The 4,731-nt window shown below is 42.8% G+C and overlaps 1 long non-coding RNA gene across 2 annotated transcripts; it reads right to left on the bottom strand.

The window, feature by feature from the left end:
* Positions 1 to 298: 298 nt before the first annotated feature.
* LOC309362179 lies at positions 299 to 3,141 on the bottom strand. 2 transcript variants are annotated; one of them, XR_014164845.1, is made up of 2 exons: positions 2,017 to 3,141; positions 299 to 375 (listed from the first exon to the last, which is right to left on the bottom strand). It is a non-coding gene; the product is annotated as an uncharacterized lncRNA (long non-coding RNA). The 2 variants fall into 2 exon arrangements; XR_014164846.1 differs by lacking the exon at positions 2,017 to 3,141 and adding an exon at positions 937 to 1,702.
* Positions 3,142 to 4,731: the final 1,590 nt, after the last annotated feature.

The following is a 4,731-nucleotide window of genomic DNA, read 5'->3' on the forward strand; positions in this document are numbered from 1 at the left end:
TCAGTTCCTGCCCGAGTCCAATGCCAATTTGCAAGACGTAGTACAAATGAATCCTGAACCTTCAGCACAGACATTAAAACTCTTATGCAAGGCGTAATCCTCTCACTGACTCCTTTATTCGCTGATTTTAAGGTCTGTGGCACAGCAACCAGTCTCAGTTTGCACATGCATGTGTGTGTTTTAAAGAAAGAAGTAAGATTCTATCTGCCAGGTAATTTTCTCATTGACACCTGCGGTTGTCTTTGTGAAGAAAGTCTGGTACCTGGCCGATTAGCAACAACAGAGAAGTGCTTCTGGGTACTAATATTTTGTTGCAGCTTCTGAGTCTCTTGCTGTCTTCATCTACTGCCAACTAAATCACTGCCCTTAAGTCGTCTGCCGAGGCAAAGGATAATCATGTTAAATTTACACTGCACAGCCGCAGTTTAATTAGACACCGTTATACAACTCACATTAACCATCCTGTAAATGCCCTTTACAAAATAGGGATTGTTTTGGGAGGGGTTACTCTTTGTTCTTTTCTCTCTCTTTTTGACATCACAAAAGGAAATTAAAGCCATAAATCTCATAAAAAGGAGGACTAGAGCTCTTAACAAAAAACAAAAAACACCAAGACTGTGTTGACTTTAAAAAATGCTCCTGCATGTGGTCACTTTGCAACAGAAGCAGAGAAAACAAACATGATGTGAAGAAATAAGATGTTCTGCAAATAAAAAACTGCAAAATGTTTTATAAAAAAGGTATTTCCTGGTTACCAAAGCATGTAACAGTAACAGCCAAAGTTGAGCATTTTGAAGTCCAAAGGATATTGAAGAGAGACTTAAGACACAAAACTGATGCCAAGTGACCAGGGCAGGAAGTTTTTGCATAAAGGAAGCATGTTGGATTCCACCCGCCCGCCCCCCTTGGGGTATTGATGTGGCACAAATGACTTACCTGATGTGTCTGGCCAAGTGAGATAGTAACTCTGTAGGCTTGCAAAGCTGCATGAAGCACATACTTAAATATCTTACATTTAAATCAATGGGACTTTGAAGGACCAAACTCCCTCATTCAAAAACCTTCAGGGGCGGTAAGATAGGAAGAGAGCAAGGGATAAAAATCACTTCATAATAAATGGCTGGCCAGGTACCTAAGAGATGCAGCTGAAGCAATGCAAGTTAATTTGGATAATTAATCCTTAGCAATTTAGCAAATGAAAAACAAGCTAATACGGAGGCATCTCCTCCCCCCTCCCCCCCCCCGGATTTCTTGTATGTGCTTGTTGGGTAGGACCATAGCTCAGTGGTAGAGCAGCTGGCCTTTTCAGGCAGAAGGTGTCAGGTTCAAGCCCTGGAGACCTCCAGTGGGGATGGTCAAAGGTCCTGCCTGAAAACCTGAAGAGCTTCTGCCAGTACTACTTTTGTCCAAGACAGATTCCTATGTTCCTAGTGTTCACTTTCCCCTCATTTCGGTCTCCTACAGAGCTTGCATGAGGGTTGCCTTAATGCTTTTCTCGTCTTTGCTACCTTTCAGAAAGCAAATAGCCAGTGTAGAATTTGCGGGCCAGGCTGCTCACTGGGGCAAGAATGTTTGAGCATGTTACACTGATCCTGGCCCAACTGCACTGGCTGCCCATCAGTTTCTGGGCCCAATTTAATGTGCTGGCTTTAACCTGTAAAGCCTTAAACGGTTTAGGCAAGGGTCAGCAAACTTTTTCAGCAGGGGGGCTGGTCCACTGTCCCTCAGACCTTGTGGGGGCCGGAGTATATTTTTTTTTGGGGGGGTGAACAAATTCCTATGCCCAACAAATAACCCAGAGATGCATTTTAAATAAAAGGACACATTCTACTCATGTAAAAACACCAGGCAGGCCCCACAAATAACCCAGAGATGCATTTTAAATAAAAGGACACATTCTACTCATGTAAAAACACAGATTCCTGGACCATCCACAGGCTGGATTGAGAAGGCGATCGGGTCGGATCCGGCCCCTGGGCCTTAGTTTGTCTACCCATGGGTTTAGGACTGCCTTACCTCAAGGACTGCCTCTCCCCATATGAACTGATCAAAACCTTGTGATCGCAATCTGAGGCCTTTCTTCAAGACCCTCCAAGTGTCCCGATTTTCCAGGGACAGTCCCAGATTTACATAAGCTATTCCTGTTTCTGATTTGATCCAGGAATTTGATCCCACTTTTCCTTAGGACATCCCTATTTTCATCAGAGAAATGTTGGAGGGTGTGGAGTTATCTGACCCCTGAGCCATTTGAAGGCAGCTCTGCATAGGGAAGTTTTTTTAAAAAAAATGTTTATTATGTTTTTATATATGTTGGAAGCCTCCCAGAGTGGCTGGGGCAACCCAGTCAGATAGGAGGGGTATTATTATTATTAATAATAATAATAACAATAATAAATAGGACATCCCTATTTTCATCAGAGAAATGTTGGAAGATAAGCTCCTCCACAAGAGGTCTGGAAGGTGGCAACACAAGAACGGGCCTTTTCTGTAGTGGCTCCAAATTTGTGGAATGCTCTCCCCAAGGAGATTCACCTTGTGCCTTCATTACGTATAATTAGGCACCAGGCAAAAATGTTTCTCTGTAACCTGGCCCTGGGCTGATTAAACAATCTATAGCCTTTAAAATGTGTTTGTAGGAGGGGGTTATTGGTTTTGCTTTGGTTTTTGTTTATTATGTATTTTGTATTCTCATTGGTGAATTAATAATAATAATAATAATAATAATAATAATAATAATAATAATAATAATAATTTTTATTTATACCCCGCCCTCCCCAGCCAAGGCCGGGCTCAGGGCGGCTAACAAGCAATAATAAAAACAAGTTGAATGATTACAACTTAAAAACAAAATTAAAATACAACATTAAAATATTGAAACATTAAAATATTAAAATGTAGCCTCATCGCAGGAGGAGAAGGAAAAGAAAAGAAAGAGAGGGAGGGAATCAAATTGGCTCCAAGCCAAAGGCCAGGCGGAACAACTCTCTTACAGGCCCTGCGGAAAGAGATCAGATCCTGCAGGGCCCTGGTCTCATGAGGCAGAGCGTTCCACCAGCCGGAGCCAGAGTTGAAAAGGCCCTGGCTCTGGGTGAAGCTATTCTAACTTCCTTAGGGCCTGGGACCACTAGGGTGTTGCTATTTATGGACCTTGAGGCTCTCCGTGGGGGATACCTGGAGAGGCGGTCCCGTAGGTACGAGGGTCCTAGGCTGTGAAGGGCTTTAAAGGTCAAAAGCAGCACCTTAAATCTGACCCTGTACTCCACCGGGAGCCAGTGCAGCTTGAAAAGCACTGGGTGAATATGCTCCCATGGCTGAGACCCCGTGAGGAGCCTCGCTGCAGCATTCTGCACCCGCTGGAATTTCTGGGACAGCCCCGCGTAGAGCAAATTACAGTAGTCAAGCCTGCAGGTGACCGTTGCTTGGATCACTGTGTCCAGGTCGGGGCGGGAAAGGTAAGGAAAAGGTAAAGGTAAGGGTAAGGGTAAAGGTAAGGGAAAGGTAATATTATTATAAAATAATAATAATATAATTAGTTTATTGTGATGTGAAGCAATCTTGTGAGCTTCATTCACAGAAAAAAGAGCATATTCAAACTTCTTTGGCAAGCTAAAGAAAGAAGCAGGCTGAGCTAGTTTTCTTCTTGCTCAAGAGACAGCTTCATGACGTGCACAGATTGCAGGTCACTGTGCCTTTGCAAATTGTCAGGAAAGTGGATTGGAAAAGGTTGTCGTGACCTGCCAATCAAATCTGTAGCTTGCATCACTCCTGTGTCTACTTTGGAAGGTTCACATCACAACCCAGAAGGGGGCAAAGGAAATATAGCCAAACAAATATAGTTTATACGGACTATATTCCTCACCCTGCTTCTTTATGGGAGTGGATAGCACATTGACATGCTATGTCCTTTTAAAATGTGGGTTTGGGGTTTTTGGTGTGGTGGGGTTATTGGGTTGTTGTTTTTATTTTGATTAGGTATTTTGTGGTTTTATATTTTGATTTTATTCTGTGAACCATCCTCCAGGTATAGGGTGGTATATACAAATAATAATAATAATAATAATAATAATAATAATAATAATAATAATAATAATAAATCCCCTTGCAAAGCCATCCTAAAAATTAAGCATCACAGAATTGAGTGGGGTGTTGGGGAAGGGCTGTAACCCAGCCCCTGAGGTCCCAGGTTCAATCCTTGGTGTCTCTAGGTAGGGCTGGGAATGACCCCTGCCTGAAACCCTGGAGAACTGTTGCCAGTCAGTGCAGGCAAAACTGAACTAGAGGATCTTGCATGCTGGTATGCTGTGCCCAGCCTGAATCCAGGTACACTTCTCTTGGAGCAAGGTTGATTTCCCCCTCCCTCTTAAATTTAAAATAAATTTTAAAAAGACTGTGTGGGTGGTAGATTGCTGCAATTGACGAGCACTTTTATAGCCTCTGCAACCAAAACCATATGCAGCCTTTTAATCATTTGTATCCTCACCATCCCTTTGTGAAAACAAAAGAACCTTACCTTTTATTTGCACTCGTTTGCCTTTGCAGCCATGGGCTGACACACGCAACCAGGAGGCAATATAGCATAATAATTATATTGCAACATTTCTCCTCTCTGTGCCCAGAGATTGTTGTTTTATACAGCATTGTGCTGGAAAATAATTGCTGGTTTCCTATTGCTCTCATCACCACCCGCCACCCTGCTCCATAGCAACTTAAATTTGCAATCAGAATCACTGG

This window comes from Podarcis melisellensis (genome assembly GCF_964234715.1).
Source record: "Podarcis melisellensis genome assembly, chromosome: Z".
Lineage (NCBI taxonomy): Eukaryota > Metazoa > Chordata > Lepidosauria > Squamata > Lacertidae > Podarcis > Podarcis melisellensis.